This window comes from Bos indicus x Bos taurus, chromosome 11 (genome assembly GCF_003369695.1).
Source record: "Bos indicus x Bos taurus breed Angus x Brahman F1 hybrid chromosome 11, Bos_hybrid_MaternalHap_v2.0, whole genome shotgun sequence".
Lineage (NCBI taxonomy): Eukaryota > Metazoa > Chordata > Mammalia > Artiodactyla > Bovidae > Bos > Bos indicus x Bos taurus.
Window position 1 is genome coordinate 72,318,072 of NC_040086.1, and position 25,667 is coordinate 72,343,738.

A 25,667-nucleotide genomic window follows, 5' to 3' on the forward strand; every position below is an offset into this window, starting at 1 on the left:
CCAGTGCGGGGCACTGCCGACAGGCAGATGAATAGGATGAGGCCCCTGCACCAAGGAGCTCACATCTGAGCTGTGGAGAGAGACCCCACAGAATGATGACATGCACAAGGGTTATAACATCAACCCATTCTTCCCTGCTGATCCTTTGAGCAATTACTCTCTTGGCAATCACTTTAATCATTAATGAATTTGAAAAAGTAAAAAAAGTGCTATTGAAATTAAAATAATATACATGGGTGTAAAATAAAAAGGTAAAGTTGCTGGTATCAGGTATGTGTATTCTTCAGATCTTTTAATATAGATACTGAAGTTAGGTATACACATATTTGTTCCATTGTTTAAAGAAAATATAAATATCCTGGGACTCCTTTTCCCTTGAAACATATCATGGTTACTTTTCTATGCTCTCATGGTTACACAGTCTTTTGTACCTAAGAATCATTCATTTCTCTCAAAAGGTTAGGAAAAGTTTTGGGCAAATAGTGATCTGGCCTTGAAAGGTGAGCTGGAGTTCATTTCATGGTAAGAAAAGCCAAGAGACGACTCTTGTGATGCAGGAAGTGGGTGGGGACAGCCTGAGCATGCCTGAGAGGTGTGGGATATGCAGCATCTTTGAGAACCCTCAGCAGTCTGGTGCGGAGAAGGCAATGGCACCTACTCCAGTACTCTTGCCTGGAAAATCCCATGGACCGAGGAGCCTGGTAGGCTGCAGGCCATGGGGTCGCTAAGAGTTGGGCACGACTTCACTTTCATGCACTGGAGAAGGAAATGGCAACCCACTCCAGTGTTCTTGCCTGGAGAATCCCAGGGACAGAGGAGCCTGGTGGGCTGCCGTCTATGGGGTCGCACAGAGTCGGACACAACTGAAGCGACTTAGCAGCAGCAGCAGCAGCAGCAGCAGCCTGGTGAGGACATGGTATTCTCTGAACTTTGGTTGGCATCATAATCATCTTGAGAATTTCTTAAAATTGAAGCTATGTTGTCTCCTACATTGAGACTCAATAGGTTCATGACCCCTTAGTCTTTGCTCTTGCCAGGATGCTAGTCTGCCTTCCCTTCTACAACAGTGTGTATTCACACCATCCTTCATAAGATAAGCGAGGCAGATAATGGCCCAGAAAGGCTCCATGGTTGCCTAGTGGGAAAATCCTGGCATCCTTACACTTTGCTCTCACTTGGCCATTTCAATCTCAGTCTTCTCACATCTTCTACTTCACCAACTTTTCGCTTTGTACTTTTATATCATCTTTCATCTGAGAGTTCAAAGTATTCCCAGTGTTGACCTCATGGTTGGGCAATGGGAACAGGTAATAACCTAATTTTATAGAAGGATAAAGAGAGGCACTAGGAACCTCACTTTTCTACCACGGTGAGTCAACACTGAAGCTGAGAACAGAATTCAAACCTGCCTTTCATTCTGCTCACGATATTATTGTCCTTTCCCCTGAATTATGGATTTTGGATCACTTTTTTCATTAATCGAGGCAGGGAGGTGGAAAGCATCCTGCATAGCACCCAGCTCACGGCAGAGACAAGCCATTTCTCTCCTCACAGCACCCAAGTGGAGGCTGCCCAGAGCCTCCAGAGCTTAGTGGGCAGTGTTTCTTTATGTGCTGCTCAGTCCAATAGACCAAGAGACATACCAGGAACAACGGCACTGGCGGTCACAGCCTGGCCCCCAGCAGGTCTGCCTGCTTCGGAGGTGAGAGTAGAGTGGTCTACAGAGAGGTGGCCCTAAGTGATGGATTCCTTTTTGTCCCTTATCTTGAGCTTCACGTGCTAAACTACAGCATGGATCCAACAAGCTGCTTCTTTTTAAAGTGAAATTTTCATTAACTGGAGTCTCAGACCTTTGTGTTGTGAAGAGAGGAGCTGAAGCAGAATTAAGCCCGTTTAATTATTTGGCGAGGTTCCGAGGCACTCACCATAACTTCTCATCGAGTTTCACCAGCATGTAGGGCACCTCTGTTTAATGCTTTGTCCTAGAAATGAGTGGTTAGGAATACAAACATTGCTGTCCTAACAGACTCTTCTCTGATCTCTTTACTGGTTGTCAAATCTCCTTTTAAGATTCTCCAACTTTATATTCAACCCTGAAAACCTTTTTCAAAATGGCCTTGAGTGTTTTTTTAGTAGAAAATGTTAATGTTGAGAATTAATTATCTTCCCTCACCCTAAGTGTACTTCTTTGAAGTCAGCCTTTCATTTGTAGATATGAAAGTAAACATTAATAATTAATGATTTGTCATCCTCTCCAAGTAGGAAGTTTTATTTACTTCTGAGGAAGAAGTAAGTATTTCTCAGAGTCAGAGAGACAGGTAGGAGCAGAATGGGAACTCGGCTTTCGATGGTCTTGATGTGGATTCAAGCTGACTCAATTAATTCCATCTGCCTTCAGGAGCAACTGGGTCACTCTGGAGTTCCGACACGTCTAGATGGAAATATGCTTCAAATGGTAGATCTGCAGCTTCTCACTCTCCCTTCTGACCAACACCCCTCAGACCACTTCCTTCTTTTCTGGGAGCATCTCCCACACGCCCTGTACGCTGAACTCCCCAAGCCGGCACAATGCACTTGCCCCATTACCTCTAGACCCAGTACCATGTATACTTCTGGTGACGCATCCTTTGGCTCATCTCCAAGAGGCTGTCTCCATAGCAACAGTTCTATGACTGATGGCTGCATGAAATGCCCTTACAGACCCATTCAGCTAGCTGGCTGGATAAGCATCAAAGGCAAATGTTGTAGGAGACCCTCCTCCCCACCACACATACATTATCATCACCTCAAAAGCTTAAAGGGAGAACTTCACCTTGCCTACGGAGAAGGAAATGGCAAACCACTCCAGTATCCTTGCCTGGAGAATCCCAGGGACAGAGGAGCCTGGTGGGCTGCCATCTATGGGGTCGCACAGTCGGATACGACTGAAGTGACTTAGCAGCACCTTGTCTAGCTCACCTTCATACTCCAGCTTAAAAAAAACTATTTATTTATCTATTTATTACCATCATATGCCTGGAAGAGTCACTTCTGTAAATGTGAGGGTAACACATTCCATGTTTACCTCTGCAAAAGAAGTGTTTCCTTTGATACTGCATTTCTCACTTCAGGGAATAGCATCTAAATTGAACACTCAGGGATGTGGTAAACAGTTCCACCATTCCTATCCACACCCCTTAGGATTTGCAGATGCCCCACCCCCCACACCAGCCAAACGTCCCTGTCCTAATCCCTGGAATTTGTGAATATGTTATCTTAAATGGCAAAAGGGGCTTTGCAGGTATCATTAAGTTAAGGATTCTGTGATGGAAAGATCAGCCTGCATTATCCAGGTGGCCCTAACATTATCACAAGGGTCTTTATAAGGGGGAAGGGAGGGGTCAGAGAGAAGATGCGATGCTGGCAGCCAAGGTCAGAGTGATGCAGGGCTACAAGCCATGGAATGCAGGCAGCCCCAAGAAGCCGGAAAGGCAAAGACAGAATCTTTCTCCTGGAGCCTCCAAGAAGGAACAGAGCCTTGCCAACACCTCGATTTTAACCCATGACTTTAGCTTCCTGTGGCTGCTGTCACAACTGTCACACACGGGAGAGCTTAAAAGAACAGAAATTTATTTTCTTACTGTTCTAGAGGCCAGCAGTCCAAAATCAAGATGTCAGCAGGGCTGCACTCCCTCTGAAGGCCCTAGGGGGAACCTGTCTTTGCTTGTTCTAGTTTCTGGTGGCTCCAGGCATTCCTTGGCTTGTGACCACATCACTCCACCAGGGCCCACCCAGATAATCAAGGGTAAGCACCCCTTCCCAAGATTCTTTTTTAAAAAATTAATTTTTGGCTGTGCTATATCTTTGCTGCTGCACGTGGGCTCTTCTCTAGTTGCACGAGTTGGGGCTGCTCTCTAGTTGCAGTACTTGGGCTTCTCATTGTGGTGGCTTCTCTTGTTGCAGAGCATGAGGTCTGGGGCGGGGGGGCTTCAGTAGTTGTAGCTCCCGGCTTCAGAGCACAGGCTCGTTAGTTGTGGTGCATGGGCTCAGCTGCCCTGCAGCATATGGGACACTCTCAGACCAGGGATCTAACCGGCGTCCCTGACATTGCAAGGTGGATTCTTAACCACTGGACCACCAGGCAAGTGCCCCAAGATTCTTAATCACACCTTTGGTCATATAAGGTAATATTCATAAGTTCTGAGGATTAGGACTTTTGGGGAGTCAGCATTCTGCCCACTATATCTATTTCAGATCCCTAGAACTGTAAGATAACAGATTTACATTGTTCTAAGTAACTACCTTTACGGTAATTGTTACAGCAGCGATAGAAAATAAATATGCAGACCGACTGTATTTCCTCCCACTTGGACTCTCTAAGCTGAAGAGTCCCTCTGGTTCTCCCACTCTGTGGAGATTGCTCTGGCCTATGGTGGTGGACTGGGCCTCTTTAGAGCCTTCTTCTGGCACCTTACTTCTATAAGGCAGGCCTCACCCGCTCAGATCCACACCTTCAGAACATGGAGAAACGAGATGTACAGAAGAGAACTCAGAACTAGAATACTGTGAAACATCGCAGCTGGAGGAGGGTCCACGTGGAATTCCGACTGACTGAGGAAGAGCCATCATCCTTTCCCACAGGAAAGAAAAGAGTTCCAACAGCACATATCTTAACCCCTCTTGGGGCGGAAGCACATCTATCTAAACGGTACTAAGCAGCTGACAAGCAGGCTGGGGAAGGAAGAATGCAAAATCTGGGAATGTCCCTTCTACTCCTTTCCAAGTGTTTCAAGTGCATTTAGGCAATTGAACCAGTAACCCTGACACATTTAGACATCTGTAGGTCCAGCTCAGGCAGAGTTTTATTCTGATCTTAAACAAGTCATTGGCCCTGTGTTTCATCTCCTCCACTAGCACAGTGAAAGCATCTTCCAAAGATGGATTCAAAACAAAGTTCCCTGACATATTATTTCAGTGTCTTGGAAACAGCGCTACTGGGGACAAAACTAAATACAATGTTAGCTGGGACAATGGAAAGTGCTTCCCACGCATGTCTTGCACTGGTTCTTGAACATGACTACCGGAAACCTTGTAAGTGGACACGATTTTAATGTAGCTGAAAACTGGAAGAAAGGTGGCAACACATTCACATAGTAAACAGCCATGGTGGCAACAGGTTTCGTGAGTGGAATGGCTTAAGGGCTGGTAATCTGGTGGGAAGAGGGAGACAGAAGAGGGTCTTGAAACTGTCTTTGCAGAACCAGCATATGGTTGTATTTGGATGACAGGTCCACCTGGGGCAGCTCTGCAAGGGGGCAGTACTTAAAGCCCACCTTGGCCACTCCTTGATGCCACTACTGTTTGAGTGGTAGAATTACAGCACTTTTAATGACCACATTTAATTTTTTCAATATTTTTCCATTTTTAAAAATAAATTAAAAATAGTAGAATCCCAAGTTTTTAGAAAGATGTAATACATTAGTATGTGCGTAGGAAAAAAAAAAGTTGGAATATTCAACTAAATTGTGCCACCAGTTTCTTCTCTGGGGACAAGGTTATGGAAGACTTCCACTTTCTACTTATGCATTTCGTAATGTTTTAATTTTAAAATATTTTAAAGGCTATTTTGATTTACATTTATTATACAAGAAAGGATTTTTTTGATGACTACTATACACTAAAGGCATTAAATGTACATTATTCTTAGAAATTTTGCTGAAAATATGGGCTAGAGTTTTTAGAATTTTTTTTTTAATTCATGGAAAAGCTAATGCATGGATAAAAATTAGGATATACAGATCATTAGGGTGAGAGTGAGATAAGTGATATAAAAAGTCTCAAGAGTGTTTATCAGAGAAATGCCAGGATTTGGTAGCTGTTTGAATAATACTTTTCCAAGCCCTAAATCCCCAATAGGGGGAAAGGACCAGAGGTGAGAGGTGGCTGCTGCCCAGGGACAACCTGCAGTCAAAGGCTTCTTGATGATTTCTCTTAACTCACCACCTGCCCTCAACTACCAAGTGCTGTTCAAGTACCTGAGAAATCTTCCTGAAGAAGCCAATAGGCAGTCTCTTTGGAGAGGCTGTTAGAAGGGTCTGACAATTCCAGAAAACCAAGCTGAAGGCAGTGTATACATGAAGATGCTTTGGGACTTCCCTGGCTGTCCAGTGGTTAAGATTCCATGCTTCCCACTGCAGGAGGCATGGGTTTAAACCCTGGTTGGGGAACTAAGATCCCACATGCTGTACGGTGTGGTCAAAACAAAATTAAGATGCTTTAGCTAAGAGTTCTGAGAACTCTAAAATAACTAGTTATTATTCCCTCATCCCTCCCAAAGAGGTCATCTGCTCCAGGCAGGAAGTAACATAATTTCCTCACAGCTAGATGCTGCCAGAACCATCTGAGTTTAGATGATGAACTCTGAAGATAAAGCAGCAAATCGGACTTTCTTAAACACTCCAGACAGGGCCTGTGTTATCACTGGGTTTCCAACGCCCTCAAGCGGGCCTCAGAAGCAAAGTCCTCTTGAGTTATGACCTTTGGCACATCCTGGAACAGCTCTGGGCCGAAGCAGTGCCTGGCTAGGTCTTGCTAACGGAGGCTTCCAAGCCATGGGAAGTCCTCTGGGCTACAACCAGAGGCTTGTCACATCTGGGAAGGTGCAGGGTACTCATTCTACCTGTTGTGAGAATGGCCAGGTGCAAAAAGATGCCTCAAGAAGATCAGTTCTCCGAAGTGCCCGTGGGTGGGGTGGGGGTGCTGCAGGGAGAAAAGGAGTTCTGGAGTCTACCCTGAGGGCACTAGGCACTCCCAGGTCGGGGCTTGTCTCCTGTACCCAGGAGAGTGGGAAATGGGCCCCCGGGAGAGTTTATTATACTAGGCAAGTGGCCATTGTCTTTATGTGAGCACAGATTATGCAGTTGTTTCAGTCTCTGAAGATCCTCTCTGTGTCACTGGAAGGAGATCTCTGCCTGAGTGAGGCTTTGCTGCCAAAGGAGCTGGTATCTGTTCTCCTCTTCCCTTTTCTCTCTCAGGGGAGCTAGCTTGGCCTTCCTGGTTTCCGGTGTCCCTCCTTCTCAACATGGAGACTGAGAGACCCAAGAACCACTCTGTCATTCTTGTCCAGCAGTGATGAAGGTAATTGGTTTATTACTGCAGTCACGATCCTCCACTTCTAAGAAATGCCTCATAGAACTGAGGACTGACAGCAACAAAGTACTCCTCAGAAATCCACTCACTCAGCAACTATTTGTTGGGTCTCAACAATTTCCAGTTCTTACAAGGATGAATCAGTCAGTCTTGATCCTGGACTCATGGAGCTTGTTATCTAGTGAAATAGCCCAGCAGTAATGAAATCACACAAATAACTATGTAATTATGATCACAATAAGTGCTGCAGAAAAAAACATACATGATTAGGGTGTTTTCAAAGCAGAGTTTCCACCTCTTATAAAAAATACATTTTACATTCAATCTAATATATTGATATATACAAACACACACACAGACACAGATAATAAAATATAAGTTCCATCCAACAATTCTTACTACGAGTGATACCCTCTGATATTTTCTGGTCTTTTCATTTGGAAAATGCTGGTTACAACCCAATAAATTGATTTCACAACCAGTCAGTGGTTGAAATCCACCACTTGAAAAACCCTGTCATGGGGCTCCCAAACTGGAGTGGAGATGGGCTGGAGGTCACAGAACATTTCCTTGAGGGATTGCCATTTAGGCCAAGGCATGGTGAGGTTACGGAGACTCAGCCTAAAAAGGCCAGGAAAGAATGTTCTGGACAGAGGGAACAGCATATGCAAAGACTCCTCACTTAACAGAAAAGGAAAGTGGGGGTCAAGGAAGAGATGTGCCTTGTTCAAGGTCACATAACTCTAAGTCCTGGTCTCCTGATTCCAAGCTCACGGTTCTCAAGAGTACAGCCACCTCTCAGTCATAACAAGTCTTCCTTTTCATTTTACTAATGACGAGCCAAGAGCGAATTACTCAGACCCAGGCTGGCTAGGAGGAAAGAGAGAAGACCAACAGCGGGGGGTTAGGTTTACAAAAAGCCTGTTTAATTCTCCACACAAAACAATGCGCCTCGGTGCCTGCCCCACCTGGCTTGGGGCCTGCACTGCGTGTTCCTTCCTGGAAGGGACGGGCTGGGAACCATACTCTTGCTTAGTCCTGGCTTTAAGGAAACATCACTTATTGATATTTCAGAATGTTCAGGCAAGGTTTAGACTCAGCTGAAGGCCCTGGAAAGGATACAAGGTCCTGGCCTGGGCTTTTCGCATCCCTGTGCTGATGCTGGCACTCACTTTCCATGTGTTTCCACCTTGCTCAGGCCCCTGCTTGGCCCTTGTGATCGCTGTGCATGATTAGCTGTGTAAGGGGCTTCTGGTGAAGCATGAAGGTAATGTGTGTCTGGCAAGTGACAGACAGGCCACAACCAACGGTGTCAGTCAGAGTCAGGGTCAAAGTGGATGGCTGAGGAGGACATGAGAAGGAAGAGGGGTCAGATGAGGCAAGGGCCTTAGGCCAGGTTTCAAAACAGGCAAGAGAGAAACAGGGCCGCGTTATACAGGTGTACAGTTTGCACACTGCACAAAGCACCCTGGGAGGGGATGAGTGAGGCTGAGGTGGAACCCACAGCCTGCTCACAAAACTGCGTTCTTGGCACGCTGCCTTCTGCCTGGAGGAAGCGTCTTCATGGACAGAGGTCAGAGAGGAATGGCAGAGTAGGACACTTGGGCAGAGTGGGAAAACAGCCAGGCCCACGCAACAGGACATCAAGAATATGGCTGCCAAACCTAGGGAAGGTTGGCCTGCTCAGGTTTTAAATGCTAAAACTGTGTGGGTGGGTACGGACTGGTGGTTGGGTGCCGCTCTACTCCGTAGTGACAAGCTGTGACCATGAGAGCAACAGCTGACAAGCAGAGACACCTCATGGTGCTAGCACCTTATCTAGTCAAACTCTGTGATGCTCTTCCATCTTCACTTCTCCTTCATCAACCTCAGCATAATCCTGCCACACCTTGGAGGCACAGCTCCACTCCAGAGATTTCAATTAGTTAAAAAAATGTTGTTGGTAATACATGCCCATGTTAAGGAAAAAAAAACAAAAACATTCTACAAAAAAAAGAGAGAGAGAGAAACCAAACATTCTACAAAGGTGAATAAGTAAAAGTAAAAACAGGGACTTCCCCAGCAGTCCAGTGGTTAAGACTCTGCCTTTCAATGCAGGGGGCATGGATTTGATCCCTAGCTGGAGAACTAGGATCCCATATGGGATGGTGAGGAACTACAAATGGTGCTGGAAAACTTGAATCAGTTCAGTTCAGTTGCTCAGTCGTGTCCGACTCTTTGCGACCCCATGAATCACAGCACGCCAGGCCTCCCTGTCCATCACTAACTCCCGGAGTTCACTCAAACTCATGTCCAGAAACTTGAATACTTTTATGCAAAACACAGCAACAGCAACTGATCATACATTGCATCGTATACAAAGATTAACTCAAAATTGATCATAGATCTAAATGTAAAACCTAAAAGACTAAAACTTAAAAACTTACATAAAAGTAAAAACAGCCTTTGCCAAAGTTTAAAATTAAAATCTCCTTCTGTTAGTAACCTCCTTCCTGCTCATCCCTCACTTTCCACACCCCCTTTCTGTTCTCACTGGAGCCTGTAATGACTCTCCCCCTCATTCCTTTGACAACCAGCGCCTGTCTTCGATTTGCAGTGCTTCCCTCCACCTCTGACCTCAGGGCCAGCTCCTCCACTGCCATCTCAAACTCTGCCTCCCCAGAAACCTTGCCCTGAGAATGCCAAGTCGCCCCCTTCCTGGTGCCCCCCTAGTTACTGTTGCTTCTCTAGAGTACAAGACTTCAGAGACTTAGCCCATTAGGAATTCATGGGTCCAACTCAGCCCCCGCCCTTGCACAACAAGACTTTCATTCATCTCTCAAACGCCCAGGCTCATTTCTCACAGTGGTTAATTCAGACCTCCAGGACCTCACCCCACCTCAGCAACTGGCCTTGGCTCTATCTCACTAAGGAAAAGGTCTTTTATTAGCGGGAACTCCAGCCATTTCCCCTGGACTTCACTCTGCAAGTCAGGGATAGAAAGAGCCCCACTCTCTCCTCCTACCAGTCTCAGAGGAAGGCAGCCCTTCCCTCTCCTACAAAGTTACCCCTACCCTGGTGTCCTCAAGATTACTCCTGTTTCCTCCCTTCTCTCTTGGGTTTTGTTTTTTTACGTTAAAATGTTTTTATTGCATCTGAAGCCATTTTCAATAAATATCTTGAGTTTGGGGCCTTGGCTAGGTAATCATTTTGCAGTAGAAATCAGACTTTTTCCCTCAGATAACCCCTTTTCCTTCCCACCATCAAACACGCTGAGGTCTTCTTATTATCAGAAATCATTCTGAGTTGATACCAAATTCTTACTCGGATTGTAAGTTAGTGGGATCACCATGGAGAACAATGTATAATAAGCCTACTGAAACAACAACACGGAAGCAACCTAAGTACCCATCAGTAGATGAACGGGCAATGAAAATGTATACGTACACAATGGGGATATCATTCACCCATAAAAAGGAAAAGGAATCTTGTCATTTACAACACGGATGGACCTTGAGGGCTTAACACTAGGAGAAATAAGCTGCACACAGAAAGACATACTGTGCTATCTCGCTTACATGTGAGATCGAAAAGCACTGAACTCATAGATACAGAGAACAGATTGGTGGTTGCCAGATTGGGAGTGGGGGTGGGGGAACTGGGTGAAGGTGGTCAAAGGGTACAAACTTCCAGTTATAAAATAAGTAAGTGCTGGGGAAGATAATGGACAGCATGGTGACTATAGTTAATCATACTGTACTGTATATTTGAAAGTTGCCAAGAGAGCACATCTTAAAAGAGCACAAGAAAAAGTCTGTAACTATGTGTGGTGATGGATGCTAACTAGATTTATTGTGATCATTTTGAGGTATATACAAATATTGAGTCATCAATATTAAGTCATCAAAGCCAATATAACGTTGCTATGTCAACTATATCTGTTAAAAAAACAACAACATTGTTTGTGCATTTTGCCTCAGTAATTCTACTTTATAGGATATACCCCTGAAGAAATAGCCCACAAAAGAAAAAGAGTAAATCTGTAAAGTGATGCTCAGAGCAGAGATATTTACATTTGCAAAATGATGGAAACACCCCAACTGCTCAGTAATAGATTGATGGTTAAGCACATTTTGGTATCAGTGTAATGGAATACCACAGAAGGAATGGCATATTTGAAGTGATAAATATATGGCTTATGTTGATACAGAGAAATCTATATATGAAGCATACTTTAATACAGAAAAATTATATAAACAAAAAATACCTGCTAACTAAAATTTTATATCTGTTTGCTGATCAAGAATACAGTTACAACAAAACAAAGTTTGATCCTGCTGCTTCTGGTCACTGCTTTCCTCCCCTTCTCTGCTGCTCTATGGTGACCACCCATCGCCTCTACTTTCTCTACACCCAGGTCCCACTTCACCCTACCCAACTTGGCTTCCAACTCCAGGGTTTTACTGGAACAACACTCTTGCCATGATCTTCATCTGGATAAAACCTTGAGTCTAGTTGAAGCAGCAGCCTTGCAGTGCTCTGCTCTTGCTGCTGAAGCCTCCTACTTCCCACAGTGCTTCACTTTTTCCCTCATTATGGGCAATTCTCAAAGCTTACTACCAGGAGCTCTGGTCTTTGTGCTCTGTCCCCAAGACCCCTGGAGAGACCCCCCCAACTCTTTCAGGGAAGCCAGTGTTTCTGTGTTGTTGACTCTCACACCCACGGCTCCATCCAACCTCACCCTCAGCTTCTGGGCCTTTGGGATCACTCCACTTGGATGTCACCAATTGTCACCTTTAGCTCTCTGTGCCTAAGCCAAAACTTATCTTCAAACCGTCTCTCCAACTTCCTAATTTCTGACTGTTACCAATGTTGTCCAAATTCTCAGACTCAATCTGATAAGGGTGACCTGTTTTAGAAAAGGCAGAGGAACCAGAGATCAAATTGCCAACATCTGCTGGATCATCGAAGAAACAAGAGAGTTCCAGAAAAACATCTATTTCTGCTTTATTGACCATGCCAAAGCCTTTGAGTGTGTGGATCACAATGAACTGTGGAAAGTTCTGAAAGAGATGGGAATACCAGACCACCTGACCTGCCTCTTGAGAAACCTATATGCAGGTCAGGAAGCACCAGTTAGAACTGGACATGGAACAACAGACTGGTTCCAAATAGGAAAAGGAGTATGTCGAGGCTGCATATTGTCACCCTGCTTATTTAACTTATATGCAGAGTACATCCTGAGAAATGTTGGGCTGGAAGAAGCACAAGCTGGAATCAAGATTGCCGGGAGAAATATCAATAACCTCAGATATGCAGATGACACCACCCTTATAGCAGAAAGTGAAGAGGAACTAAAAAGCCTCTTGATGAAAGTGAAAGAGGAGAGTGAAAAAGTTGGCCTAAAGCTCAACATTCAGAAAACGAAGATCATGGCATCTGGTCCCATCACTTCATGGGGAATAGATGGGCAAATAGTGGAAACAGTGTCAGACTTTATTTTCTTGGGCTCCAAAATCACTGCAGATGGTGATTGCAGCCATGAAATTAAAAGATGGTTTACTCCTTGGAAGGAAAGTTACAACCAACCTAGATAGCATACTGAAAAGCATTACTTTGCCAACAAAGGTCCGTCTAGTCAAGGCTATGGTTTTTCCAGTGGTCATGTATGGATGCGAGAGTTGGACTGTGAAGAAAGCTTAGCACCAAAGAATTGATGTTCTTGAACTGTGGTGCTGGAGAAGACTCTTGAGAGTCCCTTGGACTGCAAGGAGATCCAACCAGTCCATTCTGAAGGAGATCAGCCCTGGGTGTTCTTTGGAAGGAATGATGCTAAAGCTGAAACTCCAGTACTTTGGCCACCTCATGCGAAGAGTTGACTCATTGGAAAAGACTCTGATGCTGGGAGGCATTGGGGGCAGGAGGAAAAGGGGACGAGAGAGGATGAGATGGCTGGATAGCATCACTGACTCGATGCACGTGAGTTTTAGTGAACTCTGGGAGTTGGTGATGGACAGGGAGACCTGGCGTGCTGCGATTCATGGGGTTGCTAAGAATTGGACACGACTGAGCGACTGAACTGAACTGAACTGAACTGATGCTCCTCAGCCAGCCAGTCCTTCCAGGACATGGCCCCTTACCTCGTGGAAGGCCCTCTCTGGTGTCCTGCTCCTCTTAAACATGAGCTCAGGTTCTGCTTCCTCTGTGAAGTCTTTTCTGATTTCTCTGGTTCACAATGATTGTTTTCCTCTCGGAGTCCTTTTTGAGTTTAGACTCTACAGCGCTAGTGACATAACACAATACTCTGTTTTTTTCATTTCTTTTGCCTGAACTGTCTTACTCATCTGTCGTCTGGTGGGTGGGACCCTCTGTCAACCCTGCCCAGCAGCGGTGATGCGCCTCCCTCTCTGAAGCCTTCCAGGGGTCTTACAGGTTCAGAGTCACTCTTGCACCCGGGGTTCCCAAAGCACCCCTTCCCATCACTGCTGGAGTTTCCATCCCCTGGTGTTACGGTGATCTATATAAATTTGTGTCCAATTCTCTCGCCAGAATGTTAGCTGAGTTCCTTAAGGGCAAAGACCGTGTCTTACACAACGAAGCAGCACAGATGTATTACCGACGTCCAGCGTTGTCATGCACACTGGTCATTCCACACATCCACCTTATCTTCCAAACCAGACTGCAGTCTCTCATGGATAGGGGCTGAATCTCATTTCTTTTACACCCCACAATGACTCAGAATGCAAAACAGAAAGTATACTTGTTGAGAGGACACTTCGAATAAGCCCTTGAGATGACAACATGCAAATTTATATGAATAACCTATAAACCTGGAAACTATACCTCCCGGGGAATACAAGTCTTATCAAGTCTCAAAACACTGCACCTTGCTATTTTAAGGCCAGCACAACACGTCTCTTCACTTAGCAGTGGTCCTGTCACTTAAAGGTGTTAATAGGATGCCCAAACTGGGAGCTTTCAGCTGTGAACTCTACCATCTAAAATCAGAACAGATCAGAGACTAAACCTGAGTCCCTGATAAGTGGCAATAATCTGCAGGGACGGGAGAGGGGCCTGATGGCCATCTGCCAAGAGTGTGGTGCTACAGAAAGGTCTAGCTACACAGTACGTATTACCCTAACTGGAGATACTCCTCATACAGGAAGGGATATTTAATTTTATCCAGTGGTTCAAAGCCTGCCCCTTTCACATGGCACAACACACATTAGTTCAGCTAGGATCCTGCTGACTCAAAGGAGCTAAGATTTTATTTCTTACCAGTTAGGAAACAACATTGAAATTAGAAGGTGACCAGGACAATAACACCCTCAAGAGAAGATGAATGCTTCTTCCTCAATCACTCTCTCCAGGTGGTGGAGCGTCTCCAGCGAGCCATACCCAAAGACTTGCTCATTAACAATTCCTGAGGGCAGGAGAGGCCTCCACCCCATCTGGGGCGGTGTTTTGGGAGTCAGAACCACTTGGAAGAAGCAGCAGATCCTGCTTAAGAAAACATTTTATATCACAGCACAGGCTGAGCTGTGTGACAGGCCACACAGTTCCTCAAGTCTACATCCGGGCTCCCCAGTGCTCAGAGGTGGGCAGACACCACCGCGGGTGGAGGACAGCGATCGGCCCATTGGACGGGCCATCGAGATGATGCACAGCGTGTTCGGGGATGGGAAAATGAGCGAGAGGACAGCTGCCGGGCCAGCCTGTCCCTTCACAGCCACCAGCTCCAGGGACTTGCCCAGCTCATTCCCTTGAGGGCTTCTGTCATCAGGTGGCCACTGGCGGGCACCCAAAATTTCCACGCCTGGAAGAAAAAGGGCCATGGCAGAACAGAATATGGCCAAGGGCAAAGGGAGAGAGGAGGCTGCCAGAGGCCTGGGCACAGTCTTTCAAAACAGGTAGTTCAGATAGGTAGACAACCACCAAAACAAGAGTGGTGGTGGTGGTGGTGTAATCGCTGTCATGTCCAACTCTTGCAAGAGAGAAAGCCTCAAATCAGGCGCCTGAGCCATGGGGGAACCGCAACACCAGAGAATCTGCAAAGACTGGGGGAGAAAAAGCCCCCCTAAAATGGAGCCCTGTGCCATACAGGGTTTTACTGAAACCTGATAAGCTTAAAAAGGAAAAGTTAAGAGGTAAAGAAGACTATTTTGTAAGACATTCTCTTAAAAAAAAATTTTTTTTTTTTACGTCTCATTTGAGTCAAGAGGAACTATTTCATTTGGGTGGTTGGACTTGGGAGTTTCTAGGCTGTGTTTTTAGTCACACACCCACACTGTCATACTCACTGGCATGCTCTCTCTCAAAGAAGAAATGAAGCAGCATCCAAAGGAACACCTTTGAGAAGTGTTTATCTTTAATCAAAACCACAGTGAAACAAAATTGTAAAAAATTAAATACCTTGGGGTTTTCTTAAGAGATTGCTCTACTACATGGAATCTATACATCATTGGTTTAAAAATTTTGTAATAAAAGTTATAGTTGCTTAATGCAGAAAAGTTTGGAAAACACTGAAAAGCACTCAGAAAACAAAGTATTCCTGTTACTTAAAGATAATCACTGATGGTTCTGGCATACGCCCTTCTAGTATCTTTTCATATCGTTTAAAGTAAAATTGGTATCATTCTGGACACACAATTTTGCATCCTTTTTTAATTGATTATATCAAAAGTTTCTGATATCAATAAATATTCCAGGAGATTTTTAATGCCTGTGCAGTATTCTATCTGGGTGAACTAACCAAATGCCTAATTGTGGATCTTTTTGGTTGTTTTAACTATTTGATTATGTTAATAATGATTATAATAAATAATGTTGCATTAATAAAAATCATTGTATAGGTACTTTTATATGCAACTCTGATTTACTCAATATTCCTAGAACAGCAATTTCTGATCTAAATGTATGTTCCTTTTAAGGCTTTTGATACATACTGTCAAAATGACAGGGCAGATTTGAAGACATGCTCTTGCTCAGTTATTTTAAACATATCCCACAACTGGTATGTATCTCCTATACACAGGAAATAGTTTCAGGAAAAAAATCATTTTACATTGAGTCAAAACATTTAGATAGACCAAATCTTTATTTACTTCAGGCAAATGACATGTCCAAAGCTCAAGACACCAGTGTTATGTTACTCCATTTAACAAAGTTGGCAGGGCATGATGCTAGTAAGAACAAGATATTAGACTGAAGCCGGTATTGGCCAGTCAGCTCTACACAGAGGAAAAACCATCCTTGGCCAACTGTCACACGAATTTGTACTCTTGGCCAAAGGGAAGGTTGGGTGATGGAATGTGGATTACTCAGCACAACCCATGCTAGCTCTGGGTTAAGTAAGTCAAAGCACGTGTCCAGTGATAGGTGTGTCATCTTCCTATAATAAACAGGACATCTGGCTAGAAAACAGGACTGAAACTTATGAGAAAATTAAAGCTCAACAATATTTAATAATTCTGTCAGTTATCAGTGATTCCTAGGGGAAGTGGTTAAAAAATTGCTCTGGAAAGTTGTACTCTGTTGGCCAGATCTGATCTGAAATGCAGCTACCGTAATAGAGGGTGTCAGCATTTCAGCTGCACACCTTTATACTTCAAGCCCTCTTGATGCTAAGTAAGGGGCATGGATCTTTCTTTTTAAAAATTAAAAAAAAAAAACACCTTTATTTTGTATTGAAGTATAGCCAATTAACGAGGTTGTGATAGCTTCAGGTGAACAGCAAGGGGACTCAGCCGTATATATACATGTATCCATCCTCCTCCAAATTCCCCTCCCATCCAGGCTGCCAGATAACATTGAGCAGAATTCCATGTGTCATGCAGTAGGTCCTTGTTGGTTGTCCATCTTAAATATAGCAGTGTGTACAGGCAACCATAAGTTAAAGATATTAAGTCTGTGAGTCTCTTTCTGTTTTGTAAGTTAAGTTCATTTGTATCATTTTTTAGATTCTGCATATAAAAGATGTCATACAATATTTCTCCTTCTCTATCTGATTTACTTCATTCAGTATGACAGTCTCTAGGTCTATCCATGTTGTGGCAAGTGGTATTATTTCATTCTTTTTAATAGCTGAGTAATACTCTATTGCAGAAATGTACCACATCTTTATCCATTCCTCTGTCGATGGACATTTAGGTTGCTTCCATGTCTTGGCTATTGTAAACAGTGCTGCAGTGAACATTGGGGTACATGTATCCTTTCAGATCTGGAGAAGGCAATGGCACCCTACTCCAGTACTCTTGCCTGGAAAATCTCATGGACGGAGGAGCCTGGTGGGCTGCAGTCCATGGGGTCACTGGGAGTCGGACACAACTGAGCAACTTCACTTTCCCTTTTCACTTTCATGCATTGGAGAAGGAAATGGCAATCCACTCCAGTGTTCTTGCCTGGAGAATCCCAGGGACGGGGGAGCCTAGTGGGCTGCCATCTATGGGGTCGCAGAGTCGGACACGACTGAAGTGACTTAGCAGCAGTAGCAGCAGAAGCATCCTTTCAGATCATGTTTTTCTCCGGATATAAGGGGCCTGGATTTATCATAAAGGTCATCTAGTTAGATGCCATTTTCATCAATAGTTGAAAGTTAAATTAGCATATTAGATAGCAATGATTATGTCAACCATTCAAGAGAAGGAAGGGATCATTCTCAAGAAGGGAATGAAAAGACTAGGAAAAGGCAGTGAGGTAGGAGGTTAGTGATGAACACTGGGCTGCCAGGAAGCAGCCACTTTGGAAGGTCCTGAGTTCTCTTACAAGCCTGAAAGTGAAAGTCACTCAGTCATGCCTGACTTTATGCGACCCCATGGCCTATACAGTCCATGGAATTCCCCAGGCCCTAAAACTGGAGTGGGTAGCCTTTCCCTTCTCCAGGGGATCTTCCCAACTCAAGGATCGAACCCAGGTTTCCTGCATTGCAGGCAGATTTTTTAGCAGCTGAGCCTCCAGGTAAGCCCAAGAACACTGGTGTGGGTAGCCTATCCTTTCTCCAGTAGATCTTCCTGACCCTGGTTTGGTACAAACAGCTCAGCCTGTTGGAAGGAAGTAGTCTAACCCTATCTGCCCCAAGCAGTGCTGGCTCCAAGTAAAGGCATCTGGTTCTTGCGCACCAAAATGTGATTACTGGAAAACAACCACTACCAACCCTATTGGTCTTCATTAAATCACAAAAGCATTTTGTTGTTCCTTGTTCAATCACTAAGTCGCGTCCGACTCTTTGCAACCCCATGGACTGCAGTATGCCAGGCTTCCTTCCCTGTCCTTCACTATCTCCCAGTTTGCTCAAACTCATGTCCATTGAGTTGGTGATGCCACCCAACCATCTCATCCTCTGTCACCCCCTTCTCCTCCCAACCTCAATACAAAAGCGTACCTGCTTCTTGTAACAATTCACATGTAGAATTATACATGAAAAAAGGAGAAATCACATATACATAGAATTCACATATAGAATTCTATATGAAAAAAGGAGAAGTTCTCCCTTGAGTCTCCTTTTCACTCCTCCACTCTCAAATTCCACTTTCTGGAGGTAAAAACTATTGTGTTTTAATTTTCAGTCTTTACATGCCTATTTAGGAGTATTTTCTTTCCAAATGAGATTTTTTAGGAATTTAAGTTCATTTGTGCTCCACCTGAATGGCTTGTCCTGGCTCCCTAATTATGTGGTTGACTCTACCTGGAACTGGTGCCACCCCAAATGATCTCTCTTTACTCTCCTCACTAGCAAGGAGGTCTCCCTCTGAAGATGGATTGTTCCTCTCCCTGGCTCTCCATGTCTCCCAGATGCAGAGCTGATCAGAGCACAGTCACTGATGAAAGCAACGCCTCTAAGAGCAGAGGAACTGAATGAAGGCCACTGCGAGCTTTACTCACGAGGGACAGCTCAGCAGCTTTTCCATTTCAAATTAAGATCCCTCCCCAGACTGGCCTCCCCAAGGGAGGAGTAACCGCCCCCACAACACAGACAAACACACCAAGTCTGTGCTCTCCTCCTCAACTGCTCCCACCCTGCCAGCCTTTCAGATAACCAGGTCAGCTGGATACATGGAGACAAAGGGGCAGTTCATATACTCCTATTTTGGCAGTTGAAATAACACTGCAAGTGCCAGGTCTTCACAGGATAAAGCCCTCTGTGCATGTCAAACAAACCAAAAGGGCTGCTGGGAGATGGGGGGTTGCTCAATTGAGGGTCCAAGATGGATTTGGGTCCTGATAAAATTTTGAAACCATTATTTTTTATTTTATACTTTAGTAATATAAACAGATGGTTGCTATCCTTTACTAAGCAGGTACTCTACATACTTCCTTTCATTTAATCCTCACAACCACCCTGTAAAACAGATGGTTATCATTTCAGGCTTGCAGATGAGAACACTGGCACTCAGGTTCCGTAAGTCACCCAAGGCCACATGGCCAGGAAGTGGTGGGACTGGGACTTGAACTCAGGTTTGTCTGCTTCCAGAGGCCAGACCATCTCCCTTTCTCAAGAATGGTGTTGTTTAATCACTAAGTCATGTCTAACTCTTTCTGACCTCATGGACTGTAGCCTGCCAGGCTCCTCTGTCCATGGGATTTTCCAGGCAAGAATACTGGAGTGGGTTGCCATTTCCTTCTCTGGAGGATATTCCAGACCCAGGGACTGAACCAGAATCTCCTGTATTGGGAGGTGGGTTTTTTACCACTGAGCCACTAGGGAAGCCAGGGACTAGAAATTTCTATGGCTTCCGGGAACCGCAGAAGGTTACATTCTGGGAGCTAGAAGATAATCCAGTTTGTGCCTCCTCTCTGCCCCCTTTCAGCCCTCTCCACCTTGTTTCCTGGAAGACAGCACTAGCCTCATGGATAAGAAGCTGAGATGACTTCAGATACCCACCTTTGCATTTGCTTTATGTTAAATGATTCAAATTTAAGGAAGGAAAAACTTTCTTGAAGTGGAAATGCGTGAGGGAAAATGATTATTTTCAAGGTGGCAAGAATAAATATTTAATTAAACAGTGTGACACTCAATTTCACCTGGCTCTGTGACGTCTCAGACAATAAAACAAGCCCTTGTCAACAGGGCTAATTACAGACTACTAAATTACTTTTATTAAAACCCTCTGGAAAATTAAAAATGAGGGATGAGGTAACACGGCATTGAAGAATAGCCCTAGACTGGCAATCTGGGTGTTAATCCTGACTCAGCCACTAATAACTACTACTGTTAATTTGCACGCTGTATACAGTTGACAAAGTGTTTTCACATACTTTCTACATTAGTTGGGTGACCTCAGGCAAGTCACTAACTCTTGGTGTCCCATGTCAAAATCTGGAAATGAGAATACTGAATCATCTGAAGTCCTCTCTACTTCTAATGTCCTATGGGAGAAGGACATGTTTCTTAGGATCTTTACAAATGTGTCGGTAAACAAATCAGATGATTCTGGCTCAGAAAAATTACGCTTTCTGTTCAGCTCCTGAGAGATGTTACTTGGCTATTTCAGGTATAGCTCATAAGATGTTTGCTGCCAGCTAGTTGGCTCAGCTTCTGGAGGGTACTATATGAAGGCCTTGCATTAGATTCCTACACAGTAACTTTCTTCTGTTCAACAGCTAACTGTCATGCCTAACTCCAGTCAATCATCTTACACACATAACTCCAAAAAGTAGGTGGGCTTACAGAAAGGACTTAAGGAAATCCTTCCTCACAATGCATGTGTTCTCAGGATGATCACGTACCCAGGAATATTATAAATACCATTCTCAGTTCTAAGACGTGCAAATCCCTCCTTCAAGTCTTGCCACTTCCCAGATATTTTAATGTTCCTGAAATTAGGATGTGCCTTAAATTCAACATATATATTTTGATCTGGTAGTGTTAAATGAATTTACCTAAAAGCTGCTGATAAACTGCTGGTGTGTCTTAGAATCAAGGAAATGTAGTGCTGTAAAACTACAACACGGATCACATAGACGTAGGTCTAATTTGGTTCAAATCATGTCCCTCTCCTTGATCCTAACAATTACACTCAGTGACAACTGAATAGGCAATGTATAAGACACAGGTATTAGTTTCCCAACAGCAGCAGTTTAAAAGGCATTCCATCATTATCTCATAAAATGCTGGTATGGATTTCAAAGGCAAATTAACCCATATAAAAACCACTGGGATGCTCTGAAAATGTCCTATCCCATGGCAAACTGCAAAGGGAACATTTTACTCACACCCTCCTGATCTATCTAGCCTTGACACATTTTCTTGCTTCTTAGTTCACCACCCTCCACCCCAGTAAATATCACTGATTCCCAAAATACACTCAACCCAGGAGGAGCAGCTCTCCAGCACAGCTGTCTGCTCCGGCCCTGCCTGGGTATTTCGGTGAGCTATGCGACAGAGAGAGGACCACACAGAAGGAATGTAACGCTCAGGCCCCATGGTTCCCATCAGCCCACAGGCAGGTGCATCCCGCCAAACCCCAGACTGGCATTTGAAACAGAAGAAACTGCACTGCTACATGGGGGCAGTAGTCTTCCTGAACTTCATCTCTATGTTTAAAACTAGGGCGACAGCCGTCCTTGCTACTGTAAACTAATCTGATGGGCATGGGGGTGGGGAGTGGCTCTGAGGAGGCTGCCAATAGGCCATGATAGAGCAAAGTCAAGGAGCTAAATTGTTATTCCTCACTGTTTGCAAGCCAGAAACTCCAAATCTGTGTGTCCCTCGGCATGATTTTTTAAAACCGAACCATCTACTCTTTTTGAGCCTGAAGTCAATAAAACCTGAGCTGCTTCTACAATTTAACTGGCTGATATTTACACATAGTTTCTGATAGTACACTAAAATCTAAAGCCAAAAAAAAAAAAAGAATCAAAGGAAGTTGGCAATGAGGTACACACAGTAAGTAGTTAGGAGCCTTCGAGTTGAGGCACGTTGATTAAGAGCTTTTGGCTATGGGCACCAACTCTGACTTCAGCCTTATTTCTCCGGGAAAAAGAAAACAATTTGGGCTCCTCCTCTGTTCCAAGATCAGGGAATGCACGATGGGCAGGTGGATGGGCAGCAAACATAACCCTGGGGAATTGTTCACATATGCTAGAACCCCTATCAGGTGACAGCCCCCAGAGAGACTCACAGCTGCAGCAAGCAGCGGGTGCAAGCCTCAGACCTATACCAGCGAGAAACCTCAGTTCTGTTCCTCCTTGTCGACTCTGCATGTTACCTGAAAACTCACGCTCACCCAGTTGGTTACCCCTTGGAAGTTACAGGTATCAAAGATCAAGTCCTGCCACAACCCTTCAACATACAAACAGTTAAGCACTTGCTATGGATATCAGGCCTGTTTCCAAACCTCCCATTATTACACCAGGTTGTACTGCGGGGGCGTGGGGGCCGGTGAAGTGGGGGAACGCATTTTAAAGAGTACTGCAAGATGCTTATTCACAACGCCACACTGGAAGCGCAGGAACTTCAGCTCCCAAACGCAACCTTTCTCCCCCCTCCCTCCAGTCCCTCTCCACCGCGCCCGCCAAAGCCAGAGCTCAGCCCACTAGAAAGCCACCGCGCACCGGCGGCTGTTCACTGAACAGTAGCTGATCACGGTGATGGGGCCGTAAAGCCCCACACGCTCTCAGCAGCCAGTGAGAACTGTCCAGACCTGCCTCCCCACGCCAGCCGGGGCAGGAGCGTGTGGGTAGGAAGCCTGAGGCCCCAAGGTTTGGGCAGGCACAACGTCCCCCCCTCCCCCAAGTCTGCCCTCGCTCTCTCCCTTGTCACTCTTTTTCTGGCATATCACTGGGGAAAACCGGGGAGGCCGGAGATGTCAGGCCCAAGAAGAGTAAGGAGAAGGGAGAAGGGCGAACGGGAGGCAGTTTTTTTTGGTGGGGGGGAAATCTGTCCAGAGCGGAGGTGCGGTAGCGCCGCATGTCGCGGGGAAGAACCCCCCAGGTGGATCTGGAGGGAGAAAAGGCAGGCCTGACCGCCGAGGCCGCGGGGAGCCCGGGAGAGGGGGATGGAGGAAGGGAGGCGCGGGCGTGGGGGAGATGCGGTTGGGGGACGCGGGGGCGCGGTTGGGGAGGCCAAGGGGGCAGCTCGGTTCCCCTCCCCCAGCCCGGGCCCGGGCCTCCCGCTGACTCAGCCCCACGGCGTCGGTCGCCTCGGCCCGGACTCACAGTGCGCGAGGTGGCTCCGGCAGAGGCGGCGGGGGAGGGGGGCAGGCGGTGGGGGGGGGAGCGCTGCGGCTGAGGCTGCGGCTCCGGCCGGCGGCTCCGGGGCGGAGGGTCCTAGTAGAGGCCGCCGCGGTCTCCGGCTTCAACGCACAGAGACTGCGGGGGAAGAGAGCACTGCGCAGGCGCGATGCGGCCGCCGCTGTCAGTCCGAGCGGGGCGGGGCCAGGGCACCCGCCGTCTCCAAGGTAACTGGTTGGCGAGGGAAGGAGCGCCCGTACCTTCACCTTGTCTTAGCAACGGAGACGGGAGATGGGGTGGGGGGTGGGGGGCGACGAGAACAGTCCTTCTAAGTTGCCACAGTAACAAGGAGAGGCCACCGTCTCATAAATTTACGGCGGTATCGAGGGAACGCGCTCACCTTGTCACCATGGCAACTGGGAACAGCCCCTTCCTTTTCCCTTAGCAACAGGGTAACAATTCCTCCGCCTTAACTGAGGACAGAAGGAACAAGCGCTTAAACCTGATTCCATAGTAGCCCGAAGACAGATCTGTCTCACGGCTACTGCAAAGGAGAAAGAGAATATTTATTTTTCAGCAACACGAGAGTGCTAAGGCTGGGTTTTCTTTCCTCTCTTGGTTTATGCTTTTCAATAGCAGTGTGTTACTCTAATATTAAAATTCAGTTTTCCTTTACTTGTGTTAAACATTCCTTTCCGTCTCTTACCAGAAGAAAATCAACACTTTTACCCCCAAATGGAGCTAACAAAATCGTCTATACACACACTTTTTTTTTTAAAACCAAGCTTATTGTCTCTCTACCAATGCATTTGTAAAAACAACTCCTGCTTGCCTACTAGCTGGCTTAGATTCTACCCCCTCATAACTAGCTCCCTCTTTGATATATTCATTGGTGTTCCTGAATTCCCTGTTCTAGTTCAGTTTTTGTGGATCTCTCCAGTTCTTCTAGATCCTTCTTCCTGTCCTTGTCCTCCAGTGCTCTGCCCCAGGCTCCCTATGCTCACCAGTTTGTGATTTCCTAAGCTTGGTTCTGTTTGTGCAGATTATTTCTGGGTCTCCCTCCCTCAGCCCTGACTCCCATGGATATCTTAAGGTCACCTCTGTGCCTATTTTGTACATGCCTCCTTTCATGACACACATCTTATAGTGTTGACCTTCATTTGCGTGTGTCTCTTCAATCAGACTATGTGCCCCTTGTGGGCAGGAGTTCTGTCTTATTCACCTGCTCCCTCAGCATCTAGCGCTGAATGTGAAACAAACAGTAAGTGTTTATGGAATTGGATCAAGTGAAGACAAAGGTTTTCTTCAAAGTTTCTTCAAAGATTTTCTTTGACCCCAAATAAATGGGTGAAAGGAATCAAAAGATTATAAAACTTAAAAAAAATATATTTTCTTACTTTCTCTGACCTAACTGCCTCAGAGTCTCCATCAACATTTTCCTTATCTTTACACATATTTAGTCTTTTTTTTGGCCACACCGTGTGGCATGCAGAACTTACCTAACTAGGACTCAAACCCATGCCCCCTCCAGTGAAAGGGCAGAATCTTAACCACTGGACCACCAGGGAAGTCCTACACATATTTAATCTTTAAGTTCTACTGCTACTGTTACACTGCTATCTCACTCCCTTCGCTCTCCATCTTTGCACCAAAACTCTAGTCATCTATTAATTGAAACTCTGGCATTCTCTATTTCCTGCCTTCTCACCTGTAGGTAGTCTCCCTTCTACACTCTCCCTAATATTTCCACTGAATAACTTTTCTCACATGGTACTAACCTTCTCAATGTACTCTCATTACCCTCTATAATCAGTGCAAGCTCTTCATGCCTTACTATTCTGCCATTCCTAACCCTGCTGAAATTGAGCACTCTTGGTGAACATCACTGGATTCTGCTGGGCTTGTTGACATGCTGCATTCTCTTCGAATGACTCAGAAGTAAGAATTCATAGGCAAGCATTCTTTTCTGAGTCTCCCTGTATAATTCACAGAGATTCTACCCCAGGACTATGGGTGTCAAAGCATTCTGACTAAGCCCATTTTCTCAGGGGAGAAGGAGAAGGCAGCTGACTACAAACAAAGTGAGTAGTAAAAGAGAGAGACACAACCTATGGTGAGTCAAGACTGTCTCCGCCCATCCAAGGCAATTCTCAGAAAGGAGAGGGTTTCTTGTAGAGGGTAATTCCCAGGACAAATCAGGGCATTAGGACAGGAAAATGTTCTAGAAAGAGAAAACTTTTTCCTAGCCACAGAATTGCAGACTTGAAGCCATTCCTAGCTGTATCTATGGGGTGTCTGGGTACCACAAAGACAAAGTGGAAATTTTCAGACTCAGTTTGTTTCTCCATTCTGAAGTTCCAGCTCATCTCTATGGTTGTAGGTGTGGACTT

General features: G+C 45.3%; 1 protein-coding gene across 2 annotated transcripts in view; it reads right to left on the reverse strand.

Annotated features, from left to right (window-relative positions):
• MAPRE3 (microtubule associated protein RP/EB family member 3) overlaps nucleotides 1-23,431 on the reverse strand; it is a 56,530-nt gene extending 33,099 nt beyond the window's left edge. Inside the window, exon 1 of one of the 2 annotated variants that reach the window (XM_027555872.1) lies at nucleotides 23,263-23,431. The gene's annotated coding sequence lies outside the window, so the exon portion shown is untranslated. The remainder of the gene's footprint in view (nucleotides 1-23,262) is intronic. The other variant, XM_027555871.1, reaches the window with a different exon arrangement.
• Between the last annotated feature and the right edge of the window lie 2,236 nt (nucleotides 23,432-25,667).